At 44.3% G+C, this 13,132-nt stretch overlaps 1 long non-coding RNA gene across 1 annotated transcript in view; it reads left to right on the top strand.

Moving 5' to 3' along the window:
- Positions 1–10,225, top strand: part of LOC140912152 (uncharacterized) — a 62,947-nt gene extending 52,722 nt beyond the window's left edge. Inside the window, exons 2-7 of the long non-coding RNA XR_012159233.2 lie at positions 6,259–6,317; positions 6,427–6,586; positions 7,026–7,088; positions 7,519–7,657; positions 8,262–8,385; positions 9,381–10,225. This is a non-coding gene — a long non-coding RNA (uncharacterized LOC140912152). The remainder of the gene's footprint in view (positions 1–6,258; positions 6,318–6,426; positions 6,587–7,025; positions 7,089–7,518; positions 7,658–8,261; positions 8,386–9,380) is intronic.
- Positions 10,226–13,132: the final 2,907 nt, after the last annotated feature.

Consider the following 13,132-nt stretch of genomic DNA (forward strand, 5'->3'; position numbering starts at 1 on the left):
TCTTGACATCTCTGGCTAGCTGCAGCTCCAGGTGCGATTTGGCCCTCCTGATATCATTCCTACATGCCCGAGCAATATTTTTATACTCTTCCCTGGTCATATGTCCAACCTTCCACTTCTTGTAAGCTTCTTTTTTATGTTTAAGATCCGCTAGGATTTCACCATTAAGCCAAGCTGGTCGCCTGCCATATTTACTATTCTTTCGACTCATTGGGATGGTTTGTCCCTGTAACCTCAACAGGGATTCCTTGAAATACAGCCAGCTCTCCTGGACTCCTTTCCCCTTCAAGTTAGTCCCCCAGGGGATCCTGGCCATCCGTTCCCTGAGGGAGTCGAAGTCTGCTTTCCTGAAGTCCAGGGTCCGTATCCTGCTGCTTACCTTTCTTCCCTGCGTCAGGATCCTGAACTCAACCAACTCCTGGTCACTGCCTCCCAGATTCCCATCCACTTTTGCTTCCCCCACTAATTCTACCCGGTTTGTGAGCAGCAGGTCAAGAAAAGCGCCCCCCCTAGTTGGCTCCTCTAGCACTTGCGCCAGGAAATTGTCCCCTACGCTTTCCAAAAACTTCCTGGATTGTCTATGCACCGCTGTATTGCTCTCCCAGCAGATATCAGGAAAATTAAAGTCACCCATGAGAATCAGGGCATGCGATCTAGTAGCTTCCGTGAGCTGCCAGAAGAAAGCCTTATCTACCTCATCCCCCTGGTCCGGTGGTCTATAGCAGACTCCCACCTCTACATCACTCTTGTTGCACACACACTTCTAAACTTAATCCAGAGATACTCAGGTTTTTCTACAGTTTCGTACCGGAGCTCTGAGCAGTCATACTGCTCCCTTACATACAGTGCTACTCCCCCACCTTTTCTGCCCTGCCTGTCCTTCCTGAACAGTTTATAACCATCCATGACAGTACTCCAGTTATGTGAGTTATCCCACCAAGTCTCTGTTATTCCAATCACGTCATAGTTCCTTGACATCACCAGGACCTCCAGTTCTCCCTGCTTGTTTCCAAGGCTTTGTGCATTTGTATATAAACACTTGAGATAACCTGTTGATCGCCCCTCATTCTCAGTATGAGGCAGGAGCCCTCCCCTCACAGACATTCCTGCCTGAGCTTCCTCCCGGTATCCTGCTTTCCCACTTACCTCAGGGCTTTGGTCTCCTTCCCCCGGTGAACCTAGTTTAAAGCCCTCCTCACTAGGTTAGCCAGCCTGCTGGCAAAGATGCTCTTCCCTCTCTTCGTAAGATGGAGCCCGTCTCTGCCCAGCACTCCTCCTTCATGGAACACCATCCCATGGTCAAAGAATCCAAAGCCTTCTCTCCGACACCACCTGCGTAGCCATTCATTGACTTCCACGATTCGACGGTCCCTACCCAGGCCTTTTCCTTCCACGGGGAGGATGGACGAGAACACCACTTGTGCCTCAAACTCCTTTATCCTTCTTCCCAGAGCCACGTAGTCCGCAGTGATCCGCTCAAGGTCATTCTTGGCAGTATCATTGGTGCCCACGTGGAGAAGCAAGAAGGGGTAGCGATCCGAGGGCTTGATGAGTCTCGGCAGTCTTTCCGTCACATCGCGAATCTTAGCCCCTGGCAAGCAGCAGACTTCTTGGTTTTCCCGGTCAGGGCGGCAGATAGATGACTCAGTCCCCTGGAGGAGAGAGTCCCCGACCACCACCACCCGCCTTCTCCATCTTTTACATCTTTACACTACAGCTGTTGTGGCTTACAGATTTTTCAATCTGGAGTTAAGGCATGCCCTGCCGGCACATGGAGCAAACCTGTAACAAGTTTAGTGACCATAAATCTACTGCACATGCTCTGTGTCTGACTATCAAAGGCTTGCAACGTTACCAAAACCAATTCCCTCCAGAACAGTGAAAGGCCCTATTTCTCAAAGCAGGCTTCTTCCAGGCCAAATTTCACCTTCCAAGTGCCAACTATTTTGGCTGGAGGCTGTTCAAAGAAGGTTTCCGTTCATTTTTGATAACAGGAATTGCATTTTATTCACTGTTCTCACAGGCAAAAGTGACTAAACTGCTTTAGTTCAGACTTCCATAAAAAAAAATTACCTGAGGGCAGAATCAAGCATGAGAAATGTTAGCCAACACAAAGCTTTTCCATCAGTGTGCCTGGTAGAATTGACTAGAGCTTGAGGCTGAAGTGGTTATAAAACAGGAACTCCCTTACCTACATGCATAGAGTTTATCAACCCAGGACATGATTAGAGACAGTTTGCAAATCAGACCCATTCAACCACACAGAATACAAGACATTTGCATAAGTGGGAAACAAAGAGGGTAGTTCTGGGCCTGTAAGTGTATCACATTCCTGCTCTCTCACTGGATTGAAGGATGCTTGAATGTTTTCTTAGCATTCTTGAATTGATTAGTATTTTCAAAATGATTCTGTTTGTGATTATTTCTGCTGTTTGTTTGTTTGTAGACCCAGTATGTCGCTACTTTTCATGCTTTAATACATCATTTTTGGGTGGAGGAGGGAGATTAAATTACATATTATAATGGGTAGTCTCTTGGATAGCAATCAGCTTTAAGATATTAATATGGGGAAAAGCTTAACATTAGTACCTTGGCCACAGAGTCCCCCTACTTGTAGTTAATAAATGAGTCATGCAGGTATGCTTTTTTTTTTAAGTGTTATTTCTGAAACTAGACATTTTCCCTATCACATGCACTGAACTTCCCAGAAGCCACATGTCTAGTCTGGGTGCATGAGGTTTGTGCTATTCAGCATCAGTTAAAAACCTGACTTCCAGAAGCAGAAATCTGGATGAAGAATATGGTTTATTATCAGTATTTCCACAAGGGATGTGTGAATCAAATTTGCCAACTAGCATAATGGTATAGCCAAATACTAGTTCTATGTATTGAGGTGTCTATAGCTCTGATATCCACCAACTCATTTCATATGGGCTGCAAAATGATTTTTTGTTATGTGGACTGGATTTGACCTGCTGACGTGAGGCACTGCTCCCCATGGCCAAGCCCATGAGCCATCTATTCCCCTTCCTCCAGTCAAGTTAAGTCTCATCCTGCGGTTTACTTTGTTTCTATGTATTCTGAATTTGACATTAGGTTTGGCCATTTGCTTTTCTGACTTCTAGAATGATTCTTCATAACTGCTAATAACCACCACGGGTCAGACCCTCAGCTGGTGTAAATCTACCAAGCTCCACTGATTTCAATGGAGCTAGGCCGATTTACTCTGGCTAAGTAGATCCCAAGATTCTCTACATGGCGGTCTGCACCACTTGTCACCACCATGATGAGTATCAAGAGTAGTATGCTTTTGTTCTTCTGTGAAAAGTTTGGATATTATAATGAAATACTGATACACTCATTTCCTGACCGTGGACTGTAGTGTCTGAAAGTTTAGTCGAAGGTTATTTGACACAGCTCATTTGACAATAGAGACATTTATTTTATATACAAAAACAACAAGGAGTCCAGTGGCACCATAAAGACTAACAGATTTATTTGGGCATAAGCTTTCGTGGGTAAACAACCCACTTCTTCAGATGCATGGAGTGAAAATTACAGATGCAGGTATTATTATACTGACACATGAAGAGAAGGGCGTGTCAAGGTTCCTCCCCCACTCTGAACTCTAGGGTACAGATGTGGGGACCTGCATGAAAAACCGCCTAAGCTTATCTTTACCAGCTTAGGTCAAAATTTCCCCAAGGTACAAAATATTCCACCCGTTGTCCTTGGATTGGCCGCTACCACCACCAAACTAATACTGGTTACTGGGGAAGAGCTGTTTGGACGCGTCTTTCCCCCCAAAATACTTCCAAAACCTTGCACCCCACTTCCTGGACAAGGTTTGGTAAAAAGCCTCACCAATTTGCCTAGGTGACTACAGACCCAGACCCTTGGATCTTAAGAACAATGAACAATCCTCCCAACACTTGCACCCCCCCTTTCCTGGGAAATGTTGGATAAAAAGCCTCACCAATTTGCATAGGTGACCACAGACCCAAACCCTTGGATCTGAGAACAATGAAAAAGCATTCAGTTTTCTTACAAGAAGACTTTTAATAAAAATAGAAGTAAATAGAAATAAAGAAATTCCCCCTGTAAAATCAGGATGGTAGATACCTTACAGGGTAATTAGATTCAAAAACATAGAGAACCCCTCTAGGCAAAACCTTAAGTTACAAAAAAGATACACAGACAGAAATAGTTATTCTATTCAGCACAATTCTTTTCTCAGCCATTTAAAGAAATCATAATCTAACACATACCTAGCTAGATTACTTACTAAAAGTTCTAAGACTCCATTCCTGGTCTATCCCCGGCAGAAACCAGTATAAGACAGACACACAGACCCTTTGTTTCTCTCCCTCCTCCCAGCTTTTGAAAGTATCTTGTCTCCTCATTGGTCATTTTGGTCAGGTGCCAGCGAGGTTACCTTTAGCTTCTTAACCCTTTACACGTGAGAGGAGCTTTCCCCTGGCCAGGAGGGATTTCAAAGGGGTTTACCCTTCCCTTTATATTTATGACAGGGCGTTACCTCACAAGTGGAGAACCAGTGTTGACAGGGCAGATTCAGTCAGGGTGGATGTGGTCCACTCCCAATAATTGATGAGGAGGCCTCGATACCAAGAGAGGGGAAGTTGCTTTTGCAGTGAGCCAGCCACTCCCAGTCCCTATTCAAGCCCAAATTAATGGTGTTTAATTTGCAAATGAATTGTAGCTCTGCAGTTTCTCTTTTAAGTCTGTTTTTGAAGGTTTTTTTGTTGAAGGATGGCTACTTTTAAATCTGTTATAGAATGTCCAGGAAGATTGAAGTGTTCTCCTAGTGGCTTTTGTATGTTACCATTCCTGATGTCTGATTTGTGTCCATTTATTCTTTTACATAGAGACTGTCCAGTTTGGCCAATGTACATGGCAGAGGGGCTTTGCTGGCACATGATGGCATATATCACATTAGTAGATGTGCAGGTGAACGAGCCCCGGATGGTGTGGCTCATGTGATTGGGTCCTCTGATGGTGTCGCTAGAGTAGATATGGGGACAGAGTAGACAACGGGGTTTGTTACAGGGATGGGTTCCTGGGTTAGTGTTTCTGTGGTGTGGTGTGTAGTTGCTGGTGAGTATTTGCTTCAGGTTGGGGGGCTGTCTGTAAGCGAGGACTGGCCTGTCTCCCAAGGTCTGTGAGAGTGAGGGATCATTTTTCAGGATAGGTTGTAGATTGTTGTAGATTTTATATAGTCCCTGAGCAAACAAAGCATTAAATTTTGTGCCTTCTGAAGCTCTAACTGCCACTTGCTGCTCATAGAGGGTGGTAGGTGAACCTCAAAACTCTGTGTTGTTCAATTTAGATAAGTAACCAGAAGCAAACCAAAAACACAGATGTGGAAATATATTCCCCTTGTAATTTAGGTCCTGAACTGGAATTTTCCATTGCTCTCAATAGGAAGTGCTGGGTGCTGAAAGCTTTTGCAAATCTGGGCACTTATTTAGATGGCTAAATAGGAACTGCTGGGTGCTTAGGAAACACTTAAGGAAGTCATCAGGGATGTCAATCCAACAGCAGCAGGATTCACACTTGATTTAACCTGACACCAGATGACCTGACCTTTTTTGTATTCACCCCAAACTTTCTACAGCTCTATTACGCTAGCCCACGTGTGAACCAGATGGACAAAATGTTTAATTCAAGTCTTAGGGACATACACTTGTACTTAACATGTTGAGAAAGTTGCTTTTGTCGCCAAATATACAACGTTTTTGCTGTATAAACTGCCACTGTATAGCCTAAGAACATTTATAATTAATTGTAACCTCCCTGAAGAGCAGGAACAGGTGTGCTCAGACACAGACTTGCAACGAGCAGGTATAAATTCTCTGTCCCATAGCTAGTATAAACAGGCCTTTGCAAAAGGACTGCTGTCTGCCTTCATCACTAAAATGGTGAGCAAACTTAGAAGTTAATTCATTGGTTGTGCTAAGTTTCAGCTTGGGTGAATCTGTGTAGCGCTGGTGAAGTCAATAGAACCATGCTGGTTTAGGATGCTGGAGCACTTGCCCTCCATCTTCTACTTTGGAATGATTGTTTTTTAAGCTTGTTCAGCTTGGCCAAGATAAGCATGCAGAAAGAAACTATCCTGTGCACATGCGGTCATTGTATTCCATGGCTCAGTTTTACACGATTTATTTCAGCAGAGTTACTGCTGATTTGCATTAGCCTAATTAGGTATTTCCTCTACATTTATGCTTCTTTTCTTTGCAGTACATTTGTATAATGAAAAAAATCCCTTAAAAAAAAAAGCTGGAAGTAAAGATAGCCAGGTAAGTTTAATTGCAATACTATGTCATAAAGGAATTTGTGCTAGACATACTGTTTTGATGAATACATGTACTGTACTTTTCCATTTGATATTAACCTAATGTCTTATAGATTCCAAGGCCAAAAGGGACCATTGTGATCATCTAATCTGGTTTCCTGTATAACACAGGCCATAGAACTTCATCAAAGTAATTTCTAGAGCAGAACTTTAAGAAAAAACAGCCCATCTCTTTAAAAATTGACAGTGATTGAGAATCCACCACTACCTATGGTAAGTTGTTCCAGACCAGAATGAAAAGGTGTAACGAGCATGGATTTTGGAAAGGAAAATCATGTCTCACTAATCTATTAGAGTTCTTTGAACATATCAAAAAAGTAATGGATGAAGTTGACATAATTTATTTAGACTTTCTCTTGAACAGATCCTTCTGATTCTAGGAAATGCAATAATCTGTATCAAACCTGCTCATCATATATTGATGAAGTGGTTAAAGCCACTTTGTATTTCCTGAGCAGAAAAGAGAGTTCAGCATTTACATGTGGCTTCTAGTAGTGTCCTCATTAAACATTCATGTCATTTTCTTTTCTTTTCCATACTTGTCTAATAACTATACCATTAAAGTCATTAAGCTGCAAGACTTGAGTTGTTTAAGTGCTATAAGATATGCCCAGCAAATTGTTGGCTCCTGAGATATTGGTTTTCTGTCTAGATTGCTGGTATTTTCACCGTCCCTTGAAACTCCAAATCGAATAATCTCTGCAGCAGAAGAAAGGTAATTGAGACATAAGGCACAGCTCTGTCCTGCAGGGAATAAACAAACAAAAGATAGATATGCTTACAATAGCATTCTACAAAGATAGCAGCGCTCTGTTTTACAAAAAGCTGTTCTTCTTGATAGAATCAGAAAACCACCTCAGCTAGAATGGCGGGCAGACGGGGGAGAACAGATCTTGTTGCTTTCCATATAAGTGACATAAAGGACATTGCTCTGGTTTAACGATAAGGCATAAGCAGCTAGCCTAGTAGACAGAACTGGCCCCTGGGATCTATGAAACCCATGGTCACTGATCCTTCCTGAGTTTGGGGATTCAAGAAATGTCAAGGCTAATCTCAATATTTACGATGTGTGGAAAAGTCTGTTTCTAGCCCTGTTAGTCGCACAGCTTTAAAGATTGTGATTGTTGTTTATTATTTATTTACAGTAATGCCTGCTGTATGTGAAGCACTTCCTAGACATTCAGGAAGGGATGGGCCCTGCTCCGAGGAGTCCACAATTTAAGGACTGACCGGTTGCCACAGTTTAGGGGAAGAGGACAATCACTGCTTAAATTGAGCCGGGAAGTAAGCTGCCACATGTCCAGGGTTTCCCAGAGTCATCTCTGGGGAATCTGTATGGGTGCTCAGCACGCACTGCCAGCTGGCCAGTTTTGGGGGCTCAGGATCATCCTGGACATCTCGGAGGTGGCAGCCCTACTGGGAAGTAAAATTTCAAAATAGCGAAGTGGGTCCCTGAGGGGTGCATGTTTTTTGTACTGCATTGGGGGAAAAAACCCTACAATTGGCTGCTGCCCTCACTTGCATGCCTCCTGGGGAAGAAAAACCAATCAGACTGCTGCAGGAAGCTCAAGGCATCTCTGCTTGCTCCTGTCCATTTCCCCCACCCCAAACTCCGTGAGCAACAGGATGGCTCCTTGGCTCCTCCCTTTCCCTCCCTGAAACATGTGACCTGGGAAGGGGTGGGAGAGGGGACTCCACTGCAGCCCCCTCCAGGCCTGGGATAGTGGGGCAAAGTACCCCAGGTGCTGCAGAAGGAGCAGAGGGGAGGCAGAACAGGTGGGGGATAGAATTGATATGGGACTTGGGGGGATTGATTTGAGGGTTAAGGGCTGAATTAATTGTTGGGCAGGGGATGAGGGAGTGGTGAGATACCCCGCTCATTTTTCAGACCCCTTTAAGAACCAGAGACAATAAGCAATGTATGTATAAGTCAACTCAGCGCACTGTAAGCAGTCCGGCAGAAGTGGGGCTTTGAGAGAGAGTTCAACGTGGACAGAGAAGGAGCCTTGCAGGTGAGCTAAGGAGGGGCCGTACCATGCTTTGGGGACTTGTGGGGACAATGGGGAGCCAGTGGATGGATTCAAAGAGAAGAGTGGTGTGACCAATTCAGCTGGCAAGGAGGATGACATGAGTGACCGCATTTTGTGACAGGAGAAAGTGTCTGCTTTTGGGAGGCCAGAAAAGAGGATACTGCAGTAGTTGAAGCAGAGCTTAATGCCTGAACAAGAGGTGTCTATCTGAACAAACCACTAGCTAGGGTTGAAAGTTTGCAACCGTGACATGTCGTAAATATACTGGGGTATTGGTTGTCTCCTTGAGTAGCCTAGGGCTGGCCACTGAGGCCTTTGAAGTCCAAGGCCCTGAGTCTCCCAATTAACTCATAGCTGTGACAGGGATGCCACTCAGGCAGTTGGCGGTCTGCCTGCCACTGTGCTGGCACTTCTGGCAGGCAGCCAGTGCGACCATGAAAGAAGGCCATTCAGCAGTGTGAGAGGCACAGGAATCAGTGGATTTAGCGTGATAGAAGGAACTCCTGGATTCTCCCACCTCTGCCACTGACTCCTCCTTCAACTCGGTCGATCTGACAGATAAGGTCAGATAAGAATCCTTGCCGCTTATAAGTTAACATGGATCTAGAAGAGCTACTCTAGCTTATCCAGAAGTTGTGGATTTGATGTAGGAAACACTGGGTGAAATCCTCTGGCCTGCGCTAGGCAGGGGTCCAGACTTGATGGTCCCTACTGGTCTTAAAATCTATCCATATGTGAATCCCAGGCCACTTATTGTTTGTATTCTCTGGAGTCTTCACGATTAGATGAGAAAGCTGTCAGTTCTTCTCAGTGGTGTCCATTCTGGTCATAATCTTGAGCCTCTTTCTGGGTGTTCTTTATGTGAAGTGGATTGCATAGTTCCTAGTCACTGCTTGTGTACGGTGTGCAACTGTGCATAGTTAGGCGACTCAATGCCCACATGTGGATTATGACCTGTTATTCTTGTCACCTGGCAGGTATTGTGGAGAGAACACAGCTGATGGAAGGCGTGACATTCTATATGTTGTGGGAGCATCCTGGAACCCATGTTACTCATTTTTATATAATCCCGATCTTACCTTACAAGGCATGCTTTATATGTATCAGGGGAAAGCGTATGAACTGCTGAAAGTCATTTCTCTACCCATGTATGTGTATCTTTCATGCATATGAAGTTATTAGAATTGTGTTGTATGGTGGTCACTAAAACATGCTGTAAATTGGGGAATCAGCCGGATATTAGCTCCCCAGAGGCAACAGCAACGAAAGTAACCAACGCCCAGGCGGGGTGTCAAACAACCCATCACCAGCCATTGTCCAGCAAGGGAGCTACAATGCAATGACTCACCTACATGAGGCCACACCAGGGGAATTGCTCAACCTTGCCGGGAGACTCAGCATTGCCCCAGACATGCCTGGACTTGTGTTTTCCAAGTACATGGACTAAGGGTATAAAACAGATAGAGTGGCCATATGCTTGGCCCCTTCTCCTATGCTTCAAGCAACTAGGACACTGAGAAGAAGACAAGACTCCAATCAAGGAGATTGGCCCATATTTCAAGGGTGAAATCTGTATACTAAGGACTGCAATATCCAGTGGGGTGAGAAAAACTGCTTAATCTTGTTGTTGCCCAGTCTAATAGGGTTGAGAGTTTAGACTGTGTGCTTATATTTTATTTCTTTTGGTAACTAACTCTGACTTTTTGCCTATCACTCGATATCACTTAAAAACTACCTTTTATAGTCCATACATTTGTTTTACTGTTATCTTTACCAGTGAGTTGGTATGAAATGTGTGGCAAACCTGCTCGGGTTTGACACAGGCTGGTGTATGTGCACTTTCCATTGATGAAGTGGTGAACCAATTAATAAATCTGCATTGCTCATCTTGAGCAGTGCAAGACGGTATATTCTGAGGTACAGTGCTGGGAGCTGGGGGGTTTGGGCTGGTGCCTTTCTCTTTGTGATTCATGAGTGTCTCTGGGAGTATTCATGCAATCTAGCTGGGTGTGGGGCTAGTGATCACAGCACCTGGAGGGGTTGCTGATGGTCACTAGCAAAGCATTGTGAGAGACAGCCCAGGCTGGAGAGAGTTCAGGGTGCACAGTGGTCCCACAGTCCCGGGCTGCACCCCGGGGGAATTCCATCACAGAAGGAACCCAGTTCGTTCCTGCATTGCTCTTACTACAGAGACTATAGGCTTGCTGCCTTTTTCAGTCTGTTACGTTTCTAGGTGCCTATTGATAGTAAGCCTAGGAAATAGCTCAGCAGTTTACAAGCAGGGTTTTGTTCCAAACCCCTTTCCTCCAAGGCTGTGCCTGTGCAGTGTGGTTTGTGAAGCATTCCCATTTCTATGAGCCCATGCCTTTGTGTTTCACCGTCCTGGTATCCATTCTCAGGGGTGGCTCCCTGGAAAGTAGTGTATCCCTCAAGAGCACCTTATAAAACCACCACTTATACAATTCCTTCATTATTGAATCTTATATAGGAAGGGCTACTCTCCTTAGGCTTTAGGAATGCATGCTCTTTTCTTGCATCCCCAGGATGCTATAGGTTTCTCAACTGCTCTGCTGCCCGCTGACCAACTAGATCCCTTTCTGGTATAATAATCCTCTTGCTTCAAAGCAAAAGGAGCTGTCTTCCCCAATCAGATAGGATCAGGCTCTTGGAAAGACCTCAGACTGATTAGCTGTCATTAAACATATGCTAAGAAGGAGCAGCTGCAGCTTTTAACAGCTTTTAACAGATGTCAGCTACCCATCCCTGCAGACTTCTGGCTTGGATTGCACAAACAGAATCTCCTTCCTTAGAAGTTTTTAAGGTCAGGCTTGACAAAGCCCTGGCTGGGATGATTTAATTGGGGATTGGTCCTGCTTTGAGCAGGGGGTTGGACTAGATGACCTCCTGAGGTCCCTTCCAACCCTGATATTCTATGATACTGCACAAGAACTGGAAGCTGCTTCATGGGTGAAATTTGGCTCAGTGCAGGAAACCTGTGCAAGGCTCCTTGCATCATGCTGGTGCTTCCACTCTCCTCAGCAGTGAGATCAACACTTATCCTGAAGGGGTAGGGAGCTGGGCAGTGAACTTTTATTTCTTCTTCCTCCAGGAGGAAAAGGTGCCTGTGGTGGCAGGTGGGGATGGTTTTTCTCCCTCTCTAGTGCCTCTCCACTAGGGTAAGTGTGCAGGCTAGGGGCAGGACAGCTGTGAAGACTGGTCAGCATTTAGCAGGTGAGAGGACATTAGGTTTATAGAAGTGATTTTTTTCCCTCTTTCAGTGCAAAATCCCATGGGTCTTACTCAGTTTTTACTCCATCACAAATCCCATTGACTTAAATGAGGGGTTTGCCTGGGTAAACGCTCGAGGCCCAATTCAGTGCTCAATGGGAGAATTTCCATTGACATCAGTGGGTGCTGGAGCAGGCCCTCGGTGACGGTGTTGATTAGACAGTAGTAAGAGCAGGAAACTGTGCTCTCAGGATTCTGGAAAATCAAACCCACCTTTACGAGGTACTTCCCTTTTACCACTACATCAGACACCTGGTGTGAGGAGTGTGTGGCTTGTGTAATTGCTATCTTTAGCCAAATGCTGAATCGGTAGCAAATGTATTCTGCCAAAGCTGAATTACAAGCCAGCATGGATAGAACAATAAATGATACAGACATATGTATTATACTCAATCGTTTATTGCAGCAAAATGTTTGTAATAAATATCAAGAACTCTGCAATCTCCTAAAATCAGAAAGCAGAACATATCAGACATGACTTTACTTGCTGAATTTCGTTAGTAAATACTATTGACGCCAGACCCTTGATGAAGAAGCACTACAGAGAAAACCCCTGTTTGGTTAAAGAGATGTATAAAAATCCCTAGATATCGTTAAAGGTTGTAATTTCCATTTTCTATCACAATACTTTGGCAATTACTGATATTCAGCAAAGAATTACTTTTTTCTTCATTTTTTAGAACATAACATAAGAACAGCCACACTGGGCCAGACCCAAGGTCCATCTAGCCCAGTATCCTGTCTTCCAGCAGGGGCCAATGCCAGGTGCCCAGAGGGAATGAACAGAACAGGCAATCATCCAGTGATCCATCCCCCATCACCAGCTTCTGGCGAACAGAGGCTAGGAACACCATCCCTGCCCAGCCTGTCGACTAGCCATTGATAGACCTATCCTCCAAGAATTTATCTAGTTCTTTTTTGAAATTGAATTAACGCAACCTGCAACATTTAAGGACCTTGTGCTGAAAGCTCTCTTTCACATGCTGGTTACCTAGAGGGTTAAGATAATAAGTGTACTTGAGGACATTCATTTCAGTCTTGTTCAAGCAAAATTTGTTGTTAGTGACAAAATCTTCATCTGAAAATAGAGATTGAAAATAATAATGGGATTTTCAGAGGCACGCTGCTCTGCTTAATGAATCTGTAAGCTCAGGGGTTGTACCATATGACTGGAGAATTGCTAACATAGTTCCTATTTTTAAGAAAGGGGAAAAAAAAGTAATCCAGGTAACTACAGTCCTGTTAGTTTGACATCCGTAGTATGCAAGGTCTTGGAAAAAATTTTGAAGGAGAAAGTAGTTAAGGACATTGAGGTCAGTGGTAAATGGGACAAAATACAACATGGTTTTACAAAAAGGTAGATCATGCCAAACCAACCTGATCTTCTTCGAGAAAGTAACAGATTTTTTAGACAAAGGAAATGTAGTGGATCTAATTTACC

The sequence above is a fragment of the Lepidochelys kempii genome, chromosome 5 (assembly GCF_965140285.1).
Source record: "Lepidochelys kempii isolate rLepKem1 chromosome 5, rLepKem1.hap1, whole genome shotgun sequence".
Taxonomy (NCBI): Eukaryota; Metazoa; Chordata; order Testudines; family Cheloniidae; genus Lepidochelys; species Lepidochelys kempii.